The sequence below is a fragment of the Hyla sarda genome, chromosome 1, assembly GCF_029499605.1.
Source record: "Hyla sarda isolate aHylSar1 chromosome 1, aHylSar1.hap1, whole genome shotgun sequence".
In the NCBI taxonomy this organism is placed as follows: Eukaryota; Metazoa; Chordata; class Amphibia; order Anura; family Hylidae; genus Hyla; species Hyla sarda.
Window position 1 is genome coordinate 74,092,088 of NC_079189.1, and position 19,400 is coordinate 74,111,487.

Sequence of the window (19,400 nt, forward strand, 5' to 3'; positions counted from 1 at the left end):
GACAATTCCGCCGCTGAAATTGTTCCGCGCAAAGAAAGAACATGTTCATTCTTTCCGCGGATTCTGCGAGCACTGCATAGCAGTTAATGGTGACGGCTCAGTGCCCCGTGGCCCTAGCACCGAAGCACCCCCGGCGGCGGCCGCCAGGCGGAATCTCCGCTCGCGGAGATTCCGCAGTGTGAACGCACCCTTATTCAGTATGACATGCCGATCAGAGATGTCGCTATTAGAATCACTGTCGCAGAGCGGCACAATGACAGAGCCTGGAGGTGGCATCAGTATGACCAGACCATATAGTGGCTGAATGACACAATGTAGAGGTGGCGGTAGCATGAGGAGACCATATAATGGCTGCATGACACAGCGTGGAGGTGGCGGCAGCATGAGGAGAACATATAGGGGGACATTTATCAAAGCATTTAGTAGTTTTTTTTTGCTTAAAATTGTCGCAAAAAAGTCGCACGTGCGCCTAGTCGCTCTTTTTGCTGCAACTTTTTGCTTGTTCAGTGTCCTAAGCAAAAAAAAAAAAAAAAACAAATCTTGCTTACCAAAGCAAAAAATGATTTTTGACTTGCAGTGGTCAGAGATTTATCAAGTGCGAAAGCCGCAAAAAAGTCGCATTGCATGAAAAAAGCTACTAAATTTACTCCAGCTCAGACATGGAGCAGGAATAGCCACTACCAAAGCAAAAAAAAAGAAAAAGTGCTTAATTGAACGAAATTTATCAACAGGCTGAAAGCAGTTGATAAATAAGTCGCACATAATAAAAAAAAATTGTAAAAAAAAAAATTACTAAAAAAAGGAATACATAAGCAACCATTGATAAATGTCCCCCATAGTGGCTGAATGACACAGCCTGGAGTTGGCGGCAGCATATAGTGGCTGAATGACACAGCCTGGAATTGGCAGCAGCATGGGGAGACCATATAGTGGCTGAATGACACAGCATGGAGTTTGTGGCAGCATGAGGAGAACATATGGTGAAACAACAACAAAAAAACATGGTCTCAAAAGGCTGGAGGTGCTCAACCCCAAATGCGGTTGTGCATTTATACTGGGGGAGCAGATCCTGCCCTTGTAGTCCGTTGCTAGGGGCGATGTATACAATGACATTGGCTATCCCTCAACACTGATGTTAAAATTGAGACATTCGCCAGTGTATCCTTATATGAAGGACACACCAGAGCCCGCACACCAACGCCAAGGTTTCTCAGATGGCACGGGACCTAACGCTAACCTACCTGTGTGTGAAAAGCAAAAACCAGTGGGCAATTACAGCAGCACTAGGCCGACATGCAGCCTGCTCCCAGTTCCCTCCAGCGTGACTGAGCACACATACAATGGGAGGAGAGAGAGAGGCTACAAGCCCCACCCAAGTTGGCTGCTATAGGTGCATGGCTTCACAGGTGTAACCCTAATTCACACCTTTCATTTTGTTTAATTAAAAAAAAAATTGGGGTACATATATTTTATCCTAAGCATATTGCTAAATGTTAAGCTTAACGTAATGCATATCCTCAATACTTACTTGTGGTCTGATGCGGAGGAATGTCTGTAGCTGGGGAGCAGCGCCTTAAATATGTTTAGCACTATCTATATTTGTGAAGTGTTGATGTGGCACCATGGTCAATCTACTCTGATGCATCAGGCATTGGTGGGTGGAAATCCTGACTGATCCATGCCTGATTCGTCTTCACAAAGGTCAGTCTCTCCACATTTTTCATGGACAGACGAGTTCTCCTTGGGGTTACTATGGCCCCGCCACACTAAACACCCGCTCTGATGGCACACTACTGGCTGGGCAGGACAGCTTTTCCAGGGCAAACTCTGCTAGTTGTGGCCACAAATCAAGTTTCTCTGCCCACAAGTCCAGCGCATCTTCAAGGTGTGTTGGCATGTCAAGGTCTGCCATCACCTGCTGGTTCAGATCCTACTCCAGGTCTACCTGCTACTGATGAGTTGCTTCACTCTGCAGGTGAAGAAAGGTACTCTTCAGCGACTGTAGACTCAGGCTGCTGCTGATGGAGCTGGTACTGCTCTTGCCACCCCACCCCTCTACAGCAGCCATGGCATTGGAAGGTGAGCGCAGAGGGCCCCCCTGGATCAGACCTGTGAGAGGATGGACGATGGCGCAGATAGGCAACTGACTACTTAGGATGTCACTGTAGTAGGTCCCTTTGTCCTCCCTTTCAGTGGGTGTAAAAAAGGCCCCCATTTTGTGCCGGTAGTGAGGGTCCAATAAGGTGGAGAGCCAGAAGTCATCCCGCTGCCGAATGGTGACAATTCAGTGGTCACTACGCAAGCAAGTGAGCATGCATCGTGCCATTTGTGCAAGTGACTGCAGGGACTACCTGCCTCCATCTCCACTGCATACTGCCACGGTGTGTCTGGGTCCTCTGTCTCATAACCCTCTAGCTCCTCTAGCTACTCCTGCTCCTCCTCTCCTGTCAGATGACTAGAAAAATCGCCCATCTTGTGAAACCTAAACTATGCTCCACTGTGTCCCTCCCCCTCCTTCTCCAGTTCAGCCCCCACAGAGCTCATGTGCCCGTGAGATGTAGGTGCCATGTCTCCAGTGCCCTGACCAGCCACTGTTTCCAATATGTGTTGTAGTAGATGAAGCAGTGGAATGACGTTGTTCATTTAGTAATCTTGGCGACTGACTAATAATATGGCTTCCTGAGCAAACGGCAGGTGTTACGAATGAGATGCCACTGGTTGACATTGAAGTTACACAGGGGAGTCCCCCTATCCACTTGGATCATTAAGAAATCGGTGATGGCTTTTCTCTGTTTTTATAGTCGGTCCAACATATGGAGGGTGGCATTCCAATGTGTGGAAATGTCGCAAATCAGCCTATGTTGGGGGGATGCTGTCCTGATGCTGCAACTCAAGGAGGGTGTGCTTTGCAGTGTACGAGTGGCTGAAGTGCATCCAAAGTTTCCTTCCCATTGTTAGGATGTCTAGCAGATGGGGGGAAAACTTCAGGAACCCCTTGACAACCAGATTGCACACGTATGCTATGCAGGGCACGTCTCAGGCTTCCTTGACACAGCACAGACAAGCTGTTCTTCCCGTTGTTGGTCACCATGGTTCCCATTTCCAATTTTCATGTAGTAAGCCATGATTCGATTTCTTGATGAATGACTTTTAGCAGTTCCTGTGCGACTCCGTTTGCCAAGGCAAACCATGTGAAGAACAGTGTGACGCAGCCGTGCCCTGCACACATGGTATGCTAGAGGGGCACTGAGACTTGTTTGTGCAGTGGAGGCTGAGGACACGGTGGAGGATGAGGCGGCGGAGTCGCACACTGTCGCAGGACCAACGGCCTGAGAGTGTGGAGGTGGAATCGGCGTGACCTGTCCAAGTTGCTGTTGTGGCTGTGCAGGAACCACATTCACCCAGTGGGCCGTAAAGGATATGTATTGTCCCTGACGTAGTTACAGCTCCATACATCAGTGCTGCCGTGCACTTTGGTACACACCGACAGACTCAAGGATTGTCCCACCTTCTATTCCACAAAATTGTGCAGGGCTGGCACTGCCTTCTTCGCAAAGAAATGACGGCTTGGGACTCTCCAACTCGGCTCGGCACAAGCCATCAGTTCTCTGAAAGAGTCCACCACTTGAAAAGGGAGGGACTGCACCACCAGCAACTTGGACAGGAGTACATTCAGCTTCTGCGTCGTTGGATGAGTGGGCGCATACTGTTGTCTCTTGGACATGGCTTCGCCGATGGATTGCTGGAGGAATGACTGATTCGAAGTAGGAGGAGCAGGAGCATCTGGAGCGACAGAAGATGGGTATGGGTAAGACGGTTGAGGTGGTGGATCTTTAGCTGGCTGAAACAGGGAGCGGCGTGCCACCGGGTGATGCAGCATGCTGGACCGCCACATTGGAGCCACGGTTCTCCCAGGCTGCTTTATGGTGATGCTGCTTATGTAGATGCAGGACTGTGGTGCCAACGCTTCACCTTCTGCCCACACATCTTGCATGTGGCCAGGTTAACATCCTTCGGATGCTTGATGAAAAACTGCCACACCGCTAAGTAGCTGATTTTCCCACATACAGTCTGCACTGATTGACTGCTACTGCCACCAATTCAAGGAACCCCGGTTCCACAACTTCTCGGGAATGTAGCAAAGCAGGGGGTCTACCCCCGGAACGTTTGGTTCCAGACTTTCCACTTCTGCCACCATGCTGACTGCCAACCATGCTATCACCTTGCTGGCTCAGCTGCTGCCTCAAGGGCAACCTGCAACCCTCTTCTCTTGATGATGATGAATCCCCTTCTGCACCCAGCTCCAAAGTGCGATTGGCTTCATCATCATCGCTCTATGCTCTCTGTCCCTCTCTCTCTGCAACAGAACGCTGATGTGACTAGGAGGTGAATCGCTGCTATAAAAATGCTTTTCTGTGCAACACATACTGCTGTCTGTCCCTCTCTCTCTCTCTCTGCAATAAAAGGCTGACATGACTGGCCGCAAGATGGCCGCCGATTATGTAGGGCTGTAACCTCACAGGGGTGTCTGGCTGCTGATAGGCTGCATGGGATTAAGGGTCACCCTACCTATCCGCCTTCCCAGGATTCCTTGCCCTAGGTCCTCACATGTGAATCCGCCATTTTAGATGGCCTGGAGCCTGGACTGCACTAAATGGAATTTAATGAAGCGATTCGTGGCGATATTCACATTTGCTGCAAATCGAATTTTTCCTGAAATTCGTAATGAATTAGGAATCGTCAGATTCGATTCGCTCATCCCTATGCATATAATATTTTCTAGAAACATGTTCAGGTCAAAATATAGTTAGTACGGTCGAAAAAAGACATATGTCCATCAAGTTCAACCAGGGAATACAATACAATTGATATTATTGATAACATGCCACCTGAAGTTCTTTTAGTATTTGGCGGTGATACCATTATATTCAAGAAATCTTTAGCCTTCCTTGTTATAGAACTCCATAACAATTTCACCTATAGATAGTGATAGGACATTATTTAGCGATGAGAAATTTATAGTGTAAAATGTTTCAAGGCTTAAAGGGGTATTCTGTCTTTTATACATCTTATCCCCTATGCTTTGTATAGGGGATAAGATGTATGATCACAGGTGTCCTGCCGCTGGGGACCCCCACGATCTCTGCGCAGCCATCGGCATTCTGTGCCCCCTAGTGATATCACACCATGCCCCTCGGTTCATGTCTATGAGTGCGGGTGTGATGGCCACCATGCCCCCTCCCATAGACATGAATGGAGGGGCGTGGCGTGACATCACGTCACGTCCCCGAGACATCACGTTCCTGATTCGGAGGCAGTGTCCAGCACAAAATGCTGGTGGCTGCATCGAGATTACGGGAGTCCCCAGCAGCAGGACCCATGCGATCATACATCTTATCCCCTATCCAAGGCATAGAGGATAAGATGTATGATGTATAAAGCTGGAATACCCCTTTTGAAGTTTAAATTTGAATTTTTCAATTAGTTTTTTATGTTAACCCTATTTAATTTTAAATGTTTCATTTTGCTATCTATATTTTATAATAATTCTGGAATCTTGCTATTTCCACTTTTCTGTCGCCACTAGATCTAAAACTAAACTGAGACTTCCTGTTCTGTACAGATAATTTTCCACAATGCCTTTTTTCTCACCACAGACAGGGGCACAGTGAAAGGTGATACCAGTAGAGAGATAACACTAGATCCACCAACATTTACAGCAGAGATTAGTCCCCCTCTTCTCTGTAGAATGACCTCTGAAAAGGTCAGAGAGAATGCCCATTGCTGTCTCCAATTCATCAAAACGGGATTGTATATAGATGTCTATGGCCCATGTCACTAAATGCTGTTAAAACAGCTCAATCAAATAGGCATCCCACATAATAATGTATAAATAAATAAATATATTCAGAAAATGGAAGCAGGTTAGAAAAATAACATGTTTTAGTATCTGCCTCCAATCAGGAAACATTTGCTTTAAGCTTCACAAAATTGAGCAATTGGGTTTCACCCCACAATATATTTATATATTTTTTAGAGTACATTATATGGTAAAATGAAATGTGTAAAAAGTATCACTTGTCCAACACAATAAATAAATAAATTAAACCTCCCTCACATTGGTCTTTTAATGGAAACATTAAAATGTCATAGATCTTAGAAGGCATGGAGGAAAAAAATGAAAATGTTAATTGCTGTGACCAGGGCTCAAGTCCTGCAGGAACGCATAAGATCTGGGTTCCTGCACTTTTTCCACAGCAGGAACACCATTCCTATTAGCAAGAGTTCTGCCCTTGAGTAGTAATCTTGAGTTCCTGCACTTTTTTTTTCCAGGACTTGACCCCTGGCTGTGACGAGAAGAAGTTAAAGGAGATGTCTGGTTAAGAAAATCAATTTTGCGATACCCTCTTTAGAATTTGTAAAGTAATATTAGGATCCTCATCTCTTGGCCAGAGTGGTAACATAGAACATCTGGCTCAGTAGGGCTTGTTCTGTGCACTGTGAATGTGCACTGTGTAATGCTTAAAGGGGTTGTCACAGAATTACATCTGGCTAAGTGATAACTTGTAATGGTGGGACAACAATGTTGATTTCCCCTGTTCTCCAAAGATTAGATTGCTAAGAATCCTTTGTGTATTGTTAAAGGACACCTCTAGACCATGATGGACAATCCATTTAAGGACAATTTATGTCCTTAATAAAAATAAATGTAATATTGCAGTTTTAGTTCATATATTACAATTTGCATAAAGAAAATGTAAGCTGAAAGTATTGCCGGCCGAGTCGGGACTTCGCTGCAGCCGGTGATTGACCACCGGCAACCAGGAAGAGGATCGCGGTGGAGACCGGAGTGGGTTACCGGAGGCACCGTGGGAGCGAAGGAAGGTATGTACCTCTTTATTTTTTTTTACTGCCGGCAGTATTGAGGACAATTTTTCGATTATGGAGTACTCCTTTAATGTTTTATACATATTGACCCAGATTTACCAAAGTGGAGTGATTTCCCCACAGCAGCCAATCACAGCTCAGGTTTCTCTTTACCAGGGCTCATTAGCTGATCTGTGATTTGGCTGCTGTGGGAAAATCCCTCCACTTTTTCTCTCACACCGTTTGATAAATCTGGGCCATTTTTTATTCTCTGTAATATTTTAATGCAATAATAAAAAAGATTTGTACTTTAAAAAAAAAAAAAAAATTTCACTATAGCAGAGAAAGATAAATTAATACTAAGAGCCCTAAAAAGCCACCCTAAAAGTGCAATAAATTCCTAAAACTACAGCATGGGCTATTACTGCAGGCGATAATATTTCATATCTACACACACACACACACACACACACATATATACTTTAAATTCTAATTCTAAAAAACGAAATATTATAACTAAACTAAAAAACTAATATACTAGCGAAACACCTTTGGTGGAGGTGTTTTTTTTTTCCTATTTTATTTCAGTTTCTCAGTCAAAGGTGACAGGTAACAAACAGTTTTTTGCCTGGAGTGCGCTCAGGGCAGTTGCCTTTCCCAACACATCTCGGCAGGTTATACATAGTGCAATGGGTGATAATGAGTGCAGGAGAAAACTTTTCACAATAAATTCAAAGGAGAGATACTAGAACAAATGTCTTACTTGAGGCTGCGGAATAGTGTTGGCATCTCCTGTTTTGATTCAGTAAGGTGTAGAGATGTCAGGGAGACCTTTGAAAAAAATGTTCACATATGACCACCTCGTATTCTAGTAGGCCCACTTAGGGGAGGGGGCTCCTTGTACCAAGAAACCACTTCTCATTGCGGTAAACAAGAAACCAAGGGAAATGATTGGTTTCTTTCTGTTTGACTTTGGAGGAATTCACTCTCTGTATATGCATTTGTTATTGAATTAAAGGGGTTTTCTGAGATCAAAGAAATATTGGTCAAAGGCCAGAACTATGGCTAAATAACATAAAAACAATTGCTCTTCAGCAATTACATGGCTTCAGCAATGACATGCCTGTGTACCAGTATGACCACAACAGCCGGTCAGTGGCCTTTGTGGTCTATGGCACCAGGAAATAATGTTATAACGTTATATCATATAAATATACACTGATCAGCCATAACATGAAAACCACCTAATTTTGTGTAGGTCCATATTGAGATATGGACTCCACAAGACCCCCAAATGTACTGTGGTATCTGTTACCAAGACATCAGCAGTAGATCCTGTCAGGTGTGGCCCCATTGGAGTGGACTTGTTTTTCCAGCACATCCCGCAGAGATTCGATCGGATTGACATCTGGGGCTTTTGGAAGCCAAATTAAGACACTGAAAAAGGACACTGCCATTAGGGAATACCTCTGCCATGAAGTAGGAGAACCTAGTCTACATCAATGTTTAGGAAGGTGGTATTTGTCAAAGTTACATCCACATGAATACCTGCACTCAAGGTTTTCCAGTAGTATATTGCTCAGAGCATCACATGGCCTAGGGCAGCTTGTCTTTTTATAATGCATCCTGGTACCATCTCTTCCCTAGGTTAGCAATGTACATGGCTGGGCACATAATGTAAAAGCACATGAATCATCAGTACAGCATTTACATTATGACATAGTCAGATGTCAGAGTCAAATATCACATATAACTCTGACACCTGGTTCTGACCCATAACACTCATACCTAGCTCGGTTTCACATCAGCATCAAGCTCTATTCAGGGGAACTCCATTAGCTTGTATCTCTCTGCTCCTAAATAATATCAGACACCAGATGGAAACCTGACCAATCCAATTTAAAGTCAATGGGACCCATCAGGACCAGTTGGTGTTCTGTTGTGCCGCACTATGGAAAAAAAAAATCAACAATAATTACTGCTTCCCGCCTTCAGTTAAGTAGACATGGGGGCAGATCTGCAGCTTCTTAAGTCACTCCGTCCTTGCCCTTCTCCCAGCCACTCAATCTTGACTGACACACTGAGCACAGAGCATGCAATGCCCAGTATCCAGAATGTCAATGAAGCATGAGTGCTGGAAAGAAGGCAAGGGCAATGTGACTACATGTGCTGCAACTCTGCTCCCCTGACTACTTATCGGGTGGCGTGGAGTAATCATTAAAGTTTATTTTTTAAATATTGAGGCATTCGAAAAAGCCCATGGGCATAGCATCTGAATGCAGTGCCCTACATCTACAAGGTACTGGAGAGGGCTTATAGGGGTTAAGGGACACTTCTGTTTTACCTCAGTGCATGCAACATATGTTATGCAATGCAAATAAATACATTAGCAAATAATCTTCCTGTATCCTATACAGATTTATACAGTTTGCAAAAACTTTTTCTCTCAGCCACATGATAACTTCTGAAGGATAGCAGCTGGGCCATTGGTACTTGGACACTACAGATCCCTCCTCTGCACACCCCTCTTATGCCTGTAAACACATTGCTGAGGTAACAGTACTAGCTGTACTGCCCTGATCGTGGCACTAAATGATATATCACACATACATCATATCTATCACCGCTATATCCTATCAGAAATTTGCACCACAGTAGCTGTTCTGTGGGTTCAGACCAGACCGGCTAGCCTTCTCTCACCATCTGCATCAGTCAGCCTTGGGTGGCCATGATGTTGTCGCCAGTTCCTTCATTCCTTGGAGTACTTTTAATAGGTACTAACCAATACTAGGAACACACCAGAAGTAAACAAAATAAAAAAAGGAGAGTCAGCTCACCGCTTTGGAGTTTCCAGTCGGGTTAAAGTGCAGGGAGGGATTTTCTGGGAGCCGGGGTAGATACACCTCAGCTGAGTCTCAGCATAGACACTTCAACGGGAGGGAGAATAGAGGTTCTCCAGCTCACAGGTTACAAATCTTTAATAGAAACATATTAAAACTATCAAAAAATGGACCAAAAAGAAAAAGAACATAAAATAGCAAATGAAACGTGTTTCATTTGCAGCTTTATGACCTTTTTCTTTTTGTTCTTTTTTTTGCTACTTTTAATATGTTCATTTTGGAAATGATCTGATCCAGTCATGTAGCTATTATAATTTGGTCCTTGTCAGAGCTTTATTGTCCACTTTGCCTGCTTCCAAGGCATCAACCTCAAAAACTGACTGTCTGTTTGCTGCCTAACATATCCTACCCTTTACAGGTGCCACTGCCATGAGATAATAAATATTATTTACTTCACCCGTCATTGGTTTTACTGTTCTGGTTAATCTGTTTGCTTGTCTAAGAGAAGTCAATAGGTTTTGGAGCTCTATAACAGGAAAATCTGATGCCTATAAATAATTAAATAAATAGAATTAAATTACAGGGGCACCTTTCTGTTCTAAAACACCTCCATTTTCCAGTTTACCATCTGAAACCATCAGAAATATTAAATGTTTAGTAGGGTTACCAAGTGTCCGTAAATCCTGGACATTCTGCAATACCAGGTATTGTATACTTTTATACTGTTTATGATGTGGAAACTGTACTGTGTTGGGTATGGTTGTGAGCAGTGAAGGGTTAATACTTATATGCACAATTAGGAAAATTTACCATAAAAGGTAGGAGCTTGCTTTGGTCCAGCCTCTCTACTGAGAAATTTAGGGAGTTGGAATCTAGGTTCTCTGTTGAGAGGAAGGAAGAGCTAACCTCTCTGGTCTGTTAAGAAGTAACCAGAAGAGGATAGTTAATGACAGCTTGACAAAATGCCAGCTATTGCTTAGAATCCAGAGCCAACTTTGGGTTGATGCCTCTAAGACTTTTTTGTCCAAGGTATATTCCTAACTATTCCTGGTCTGTTACTGGGATAAAGAAAAGTGAGGAATATTCAGTTTTGCACCCCACTAAAGGGAATTGCAGTACCACCATCTTTAGTGCAACCACCCTATCACTGAGCCAGCTTATAAAGCTTTGGGTCTCTGTGGAAGCCCTCAAGCCATTGTGACCACTAAGATCCGGACCGTGCGACAAGGCTTCCTCCCTTGTACCACCTGTCCTCCCTTTGGGCTGCCACACTATGAGGGAGATTTATCAAAACCTGTGTAGAGGAAGAGTGGTGCAGTTGCCCATAACAACCAATCAGATTGCTTTTTGATTGGTTGCTATGGGCAACTGTGCTACTTTATACTTTTGTGTATAATATTTTAGATTGTGAGTCTCTATATCAATATTTAAACTAAAATCCAGTCATCTTGTATCACAGGATGTACAGGTTTTATAATATACCTGTCACTACTGACAGCAGTTGTCTGTGGATATCTCAATACTTTTTTTAAACTAGTCAAAATAGTTCCTGATAATAGAGTCTGACTGTGCGGCGAGCAGCTTCTGGGCATAGGCGTGTAATTACATAGCTGACTTCCAGAACATCAAAATTCAGTTTTGGTATGTTTTTGTACACATCACTATATAATGATATAATAAACAAATTCTACATTGTTTGAAGGTTTTTGTCTTAATTTAAATCATACTTTGATACTCTTACATTTTTTAACTGTGTATCTTCATTAAAATAGCTTCTGACAAAAAATTGGCATTCGTTCACATCTGAGAAACAGTAAAAGTGACTGGTCAAAACCATCGCTAAAAACATTGCAACAAGGCTAAAAACAGCAATAGTGTAAATAAGAATCAACAACACAAAACATTAAACAGAATTCTAAAATTCTGACAAACGTTTCAACAAACATTGCATAAATCAAAAGTACAATCAAATATCAGAAACTTTGTAATACATCTTATCATAGAAAAATACATCTTTTTCTACTTATAAGGCTCCCCCTTCCTTAACTCATCATTACTCTTTAAAATGCTAAAAGTAAATGTTGACACATGAGTTGAGCTATCAGTTCACTGAGGGATCAGTTACATAATGTCCATAGAATTCTATGGAGATGGGAGCAAGATAGAGGAAGAGAGACAGACAAATAAGCTGCTGAAGACCTAGTAAGTATTATATGCCAATCCTATGCTTCATTCACAGTGTACTCCACTCAACATTGTTCTATAATTTCATCCAACTAACTACCTAGAGACATACCTATATACTGGGGGAGGCTACATACCAAGGACATTCCTACCTACTGGGGGCTATCCTGAGGACATAGCTACCTACTGGAGGGAGGGGGATTTACCTATATAAGGACATACATGTACCTACTTATTGGGGAGGACCTACCTAACTGAGGACTTACCTTACCTACTTGGGGGGGGGGGGGTGTTGAGAGCTACCTAATAAGGGAACAACCTAACTGTTGGGGGCATACTACCTGCCTACTGGGGGACATATCTTCATATTGGGGAACTATGGGGGAGAGTTATCAAAACCTGTGCTGAGAAAAAGTTGCCCAGTTGCCAATAGCAACCAATCAGATCACTTCTTTAATTTTTAACAAGGCCTCTGAAAAATTAAAGAAGTGATCTGATTGGTTGCTATGGGCAACTGGACAACTTTTCCTCTACACAGGTTTTGATAAATCTCCCCCTATGTGCCTACAGTGGAAAATACCTACCCAATGTGGGAACTGTCTACCTGCTGTGGGGGATATACCTACTTAATGGGGGACCTGGTAACCTACTCACATATACTGTACGGGACACCAAGAAGGGCAATATTATATTTTGGGGGCCTATAGATGAGGACAACTTTTCCTCAGCACAGGTCTTGATGAATCTCTCCCAATGGGGGAGATTCACCCAGACCTGTGCAGAGGAAAGTTGATCAGTTGCCTATAGCAACCAATCAGATGTCTTCTTTGATTATTCAGAGGCCTTTTAAAAAAATGAAAGAAGCCATCAGATTAATTGGTTTGGGCAACTGGTCAACATTTTCTCTGCACAAGTTTTGATGAATCTCCATCATTGTGTAGATGTAGAGAGGGTGCTGGAAAAATGCAGAGCCTAAGATATTTGTCCTACAGATGCTGAAGATAATTTGTTATGGTGGATCGAGCCAAATGGAGAAGAAAAGGAAACAGGACAACTGCGATCTGAGAAAATGTTACCCGTGAGTCACCTAATGTAACTGTAACCACTTAGATTATATATACAGACCCTGTGTACATCTGGTATCTACCTCTATATGGTCACTGGGGGAGATTTATTAAAAAATGTGCAGAGGAAAAATTGCCCAGTTGCCCATAGCAACCAATCAGATCACTTCTTTCATTTTTCAGAGGTCTCTTTAAAAAAAAATGAAAGAAGTGAGCTAATTGGTTGCTATGGGCAACTGGGCAACTTTTCTCTGCACAGGTTTTGATAAATATCCCCCACTGTGTATAATCACTTATATTGTATATACAGATCCTGTATACTGCTGGTATCAACCTCTATATGGGTGATTGTATAGGGGAAATATCAGTCTGTGTACAGGTTCTTTTTTTCCCACTAAAGGTGTGGTGCACCAGTATTATTTGGCACTAGTGTACTGGTATTATAGATACTGTTGGTCTGTGTGCAATGGTCATGGTGTGGTGGTATAATTTGGTCCTTGTATATGTTGTATTATGGGTAATATTGGACTTGGTATACAGGGTTTGGTCAATAAACAGTATGATTTTATGCTATATATATATGTGTAGGTTATTTGTATGTTAACATTATTTGGCAACTGTATGACTACTATTTAGAGTTATGTAGTATTATGTGGTAAATTGCCTGTTACCTAGATATAGGGAAGATATACAGTATGTATATACATATATATATATATATATATATATATATATATATATGTGTGTGTATATATATATATATATTATACAAAAAAAGAAGATTGCAGCAGCACACATTGGTCAAAAAATGTGATCAAAAACGTGTGCCCCATCCACCACGGGGAGGTGGCCTCATTTAGGATGGGACCCTAACACACATTCTGAGCCTAACACTCAGATACCAACTCACCTCTGCTGGGCATATAGCCTCTGACTGGGTGACATGCTGGATCCATATACAATTTAAAACACCACCTGGGAGAAAGGGGGAGGGGTGCACAGCTAAAGAGGGTGCCATTCCCCCTGTGTAGTAAATAATACAAGCAAAAAGAATGGATCCAGCATGTCACCCAGTCAGAGGCTATATGCCCAGCAGAGGTGAGTTGGTATCTGAGTGTTAGGCTCAGAATGTGTGTTAGGGTCCCATCCTAAATGAGGCCACCTCCCCGTGGTGGATGGGGGACACGTTTTTGATCAAAAAAGTGCGCTAAGAGCCTCAATTTTTTGACCAATGTGTGCTGCTGCAATCCTCTTTTTTGTATACTCTGTATCTGCCACAGCAGTGTGCACCCGTGTATTAGGTTGTTGTGCTGGCTATTTTTCTTTTTGCTTGTATATATATATATATATATATATATATATAAAATAAAAAAAGATGTATTAAAAAATACATCTGTATGTGTTTTATTATTTAGGTTAACCTAATGCTATATATATATATATATACACACACACACACATACACCTTTCTATCTTAGGCAGCAGAGGGGCTAGATTCACCTCTGTAAGATACAGCATAATAAGCTCTTCACTCTTCACTTACAGGTTGTCTTCGACTACATACTTTATTGAATTTAGTGTGAAATGTAACAAGAATGTCCACGGAGAAGGAAATACGTGCCCCCGTGACCGTGTTATTTCTATGAAATGAGAGTAAACTCTATTCCTTCTGGTTGTAAGCACATCTAATTTTAGATTTTTTTTAACCAAAGATATTCTTTCTTTTTTAGTTTTTTTAATTAACCTTGGTGGTGCTTTGTGTTATTTTACTACATTGTCAATTAGTTATATACTATGCACAAAGTGTGTGTGTGTAAAACCTGTGCTATAATTGTCTCATCAATATAAATGCCTGGAGAACTTTTCAAACTATGGGCATACAACAAAAAAATAGAGCCCCAGAGCACATTTTAGAACTGGTCCCACCCCCTACAACAATACTGCCAAATGTGCTGCAATTTAACAAGTGTTTGTGTCCAATTCCTGCTAACAGTAGATGGATTTTACAGCTAGTATTAAGCTTATGAGAGTTATACAAATCTGTATGCAGTGAGTAGTAGTAATAGCTGCAGGTAGACACCACAATGCCCAGTTCACACTACGGAGATTGCAACAAGGAAATTAAGGGCAGATTCTGCTTACAGCAGCTCCCTCCAGAATCAGCACTCAATGGGGGAGATTTATCAAAACCTGTCCAGAGGAAAAGTTGCCCATAGCAACCAATCAGATCACTTATTTCATTTTGCAGAGGCCTTGTTAAAAATGAAAGAAGCAATCTGATTGGTTGCTATGGGCAACTGGGTCACTTTTCCTCTGGGCAGGTTTTGATAAATCTCCCCCAATGTCCGCAGCAATCTGTGCCGTCCCATTCACTACTGGGACTTCTCTGGTGGATTCCGCCAGGAGATTGAACATATTCAGTCTTCTGGTGAAATCCAATTCTGCATTGGAAGTTTGGCTACGGAACATCTGAAATATGAACTTGAGATCAATAGGAGTATGCTGCAAGGGGAATCTGTGCAGAATTATCTTGTGGAAATTCTGTATTGTGAATAGGCCCTGTCATGATGAGCAGCGAAAGCATTTCCAGGCCAGGCCCCCTCAATGCCCCATATAATTCATGTGCCCAGCCACCATGGTAGGTATGCCACTGATTCCATTCAATACAATACTCATGAAATATCTACCTTTAAGAGTTCACACTGAGAATTTTGGTCTGGACTTTGCAGATGGCGCCGGCGACATCACTAAGCGGATTTGTACTGTCCCCATTGCCGGCAATGCTGTCCACTCTTGATTCTGCCAAAAGAATGAACCTAATTCAGCAGGGGAAATTCCGCTGCGGGATTCCATTAACAGCAACAGAAGGCTGCTGCAAAGCAGATTCACAGTGTACACTGGCCTAAGGGTATGCTCACACTAGAGATACGTAAACTCTGACTGAACTAATTCTGTCCAAACCTGTACTTCACCAATAGCCCAAAAACATGTGTAGGACAGTGTCTAAAAGAGACCCAAAATCCCTGTATAACACTGTTGATTCCTTACAAAGCAGATTTGAAGGAGAATTTCGTAGTGCAAGGGCATAATGCCACATGGAATCCTCATCAAAGAATTGACATGTCAAATATTTAAGAGGAAATGCTAATCAAATTTCTTATTGGAATCAATGGAGCTTGGATTCCAGGAAGATTTTAGGTTCATTTTGAGGCGGAATCTTGAGGTGGAAATCTTTGTTTCTGCCTCAAATTACTCAGTGTAAACACACCTTAAAGCAGTACTCCAGTACTAGACATATTATTCTCTCTCCACAGGATCGTGGGGGGTCTACCGCTGGGATCTCTGCAATCTCCGGCCTGGCACCCCATTATGTTCAGGATGCTGGCTATATTAGGCTTTGGAGCGGCCATGGTCAACACGCCCCCTCCATTCATGTCCATGAGACAGAGATACAGCGTGCTGGGCAGAAGATCGCAGGAGTCACAGCAGCTGGACCCCCTACGATGAGACACTAATCTCCTATCCTGTGGAAAGGGGATAAGAGGTCTAGTACTGGAGTACCCCTTTAAGAGTAGAAGATACAACAGTGTTCATGTTGCTGGATCCACAAATGGACTTCTGAAGAAAATGCTGTCACTATACAGAATAAAGATCTGGGAGTGTCAAGTGCTTAGAACATATCTGGCTATGCTTAGAATCATTAAGGACTAAGGAAGAACCCAAAGTGTTTAAAAGAAAATGAAACATTCTTGTCTTTCATGGTTTCCCTTTAAAGCAGTAGGATTTTCTGTATGCATGAAAAAACTCTTTATCTGGCAAAGAAACAAAGTAACCAAGCTTCTTCTTTGAATAAGTCACACCATCTGCTGAATATTTATGGGACCGTCTTCGCCTTAGTGCACAGGACCACACAAACTGTAAATCTTGTCAACTCTTGTGCGTGACTGGCTGTGACCATGGAAAATGTCATTACTGTAAAATACATTACCTGCATTGCTTTATTACATGTGACGTACTTTACACCTTATGGCATTTTAGGTATCGTAACGGAAGATGAATATACTACTAACTTATATTACATGTCAGTTCTGGTCCCCAGTGATATAAATATACAGTAATGTGTACCTATTGTAAGTATAATATATAGTGAGGTGTCTTGTTTTAGAATAGGTTACTCTATATCTCTGTAACTTAACACTGTATATGGTCATCCTGTTAGATAATGCTAACGTAGATCGTGTTTAATGCAATATTTTTATTATTGGAGAATTCATGGCTTAGCCATGCTGTATTGAGTCATCCTGGCCAAATGGTCAGGGAGTCTATGGAGAATATCATTCTGGAGTAATGACATGTTAGTTGGTGCTATTGGCTTATTATAAGATAGTGTTTTTTGTCTCATTATAGGATAGTGCTATCATGGACTCATTTTAGAATGGTGATATACACTCATGGGATGATGTTATGGAGGCATCTTAGAATGGTGCTATGAACTCATTATGGGATAATGCTATGGACACATTTTGGCATAGCGCCATAGGCTCATTAGAGGATGGTGCTATGGACTCATTAGAGGATGGTGCTATGGACTCATTAGAGGATGGTGCTATAAACACATCATAGAATGGTGCTATGGACTCATTATAGGACAATTCTATGAACTCATTAGTGGAGGGAATGGAGGTGTAAATTCATTAATGGTGTCTCAATAAAGTCCAGACTTGATTCCTTAGCCATTCATAGGTAGACTTGCTCCTGTGCTATAGATTCTTGTCCTGATGCCTGACTGTGCTGTACAAGAAATGGAGTGGGCACCACCCAACATACAAAAAAATGGCAGGAAATAACCATACACCAACAGAAGAAAAAAGTTGGCAAAAAATGGGAAATCCTGTTTAATTTTTCTTTAGAAAAAAAACAATACTCCACAGGAAAAATTAAAAGCATTTAAAAACACCAAAACACACTAGTTGGAGGTGTCTCGACCAGACCTTAAAGGGGTACGTCGTCCCTAGATATCTTATCCCCTATTCAAAGGATAGGAGATAATATGTCTGATCACGGGGTTCCCACCGTGGAGACCCCCTGAGATCTTGGCTGCGGCACACCGGACATCTGGTGCATGGAGCGAACTTCACTCTGTGCCAGATGACTGGTGATGTAGGGTGGAGGCTCGTGATGTCACGGCCATGCCCCCTCAATCCAAGTCTATGGGAGGGGGCCTGACGTCATGAGCCTCCGGCGCTGCACCCAACACTCTAAACGAATGCGGGTGCAGCAGAGAGATTGCAGGGGTCCCCAGTGCCGGGACCCCTGCAGTAAGTCAGAACAAGGTTAAAATCACATGTAATAGAACATATGTATCTCCTAACAACAGATAGTAATATATTACAATAAATACAACTCCCCATAAAGTGTCAACAAAGAAAAAGTAATGTAATAGGTAAACCTATCCAATGTCTTAGTCCAATATAAATTGCTAACAGTATACCAAGTAGAGAGAATGCCGCTATGTACCAAAAAATTGCCCCAAGCAAATAAATCTAGAGGTAATACTGCCCGTCTGGACCTTCTCCTGCATGATTCTCCAATAGACATCAGAATTGATTGTTGCCTGAAATGGCAATGCGTTGACGCACCATCAGACTATCAACACTGTCTTTGATTCCTGGTGATCTTTTTGTGGGATACTATATTAGAGTTATCCTAGAGCAGTGGTCTTCAAGCTGTAGACTTTTTAGGTGTTGCAAAACTATAATTCTCAGCAATGGCTGTCTGCGCATGCTGAAAGTTAGGGTTTTGCAACATCTGGAGGTCCACAGTTTGGAGACCACTGCTCTAGTACAACACTAAGATAGTTTCCACAGTTTGAAGACCACTGTACTACAAGATGTCTTCCTAAAAACATTCTAAGGGTGAATACCCATGCAGTAAATTTATACAATTGCCCTATTCTTCTGAAATATATTTCTGCGACCAGAAAAGGTCATTAATATTTTGGTCCATAAAAAAACTGGTGATGTTTTATGATATGTTATTAAATACATTGTATCAGTTGTCGCTATTGAAAGGAAATGTTATATATATATATATATATATATATATATATATATATATATATAAAGTAAGGATTTCTCTCTGGGGATAGCTCTGGGATCGTCCTTGACACCACCACAGGACACGTTTCTACTTCAATCAGCAGGCAAACAGCAGTACTTTATGCAAGTCTTTATTAGATAGGTTGCAAGATAAATAAAAACATAAGACAGGAACAAACAAAACCCTAGAACGTCTAGTCACTAACTAAACAAACCAGCATGCTTTGACTATCAATGGAGGGCTTTTCTCGGCCAGTTAAACTTATGCCTCCTGCAACCTTCTACTCACTGTTCACACACAGCGTTTGCAACCTATTGCTGTGTGTCTCATCCACATCAATCTTAGC

At 42.2% G+C, this 19,400-nt stretch overlaps 1 long non-coding RNA gene across 1 annotated transcript in view; it reads right to left on the reverse strand.

Moving 5' to 3' along the window:
- The window catches only part of LOC130355662 (uncharacterized), an 80,751-nt gene extending 69,240 nt beyond the window's left edge, over nt 1-11,511 (reverse strand). Inside the window, exons 1-3 of the long non-coding RNA XR_008888616.1 lie at nt 11,449-11,511; nt 9,705-9,842; nt 7,631-7,698 (exon numbers count right to left, since the gene is read on the reverse strand). This is a non-coding gene — a long non-coding RNA (uncharacterized LOC130355662). The remainder of the gene's footprint in view (nt 1-7,630; nt 7,699-9,704; nt 9,843-11,448) is intronic.
- Nucleotides 11,512-19,400: the final 7,889 nt, after the last annotated feature.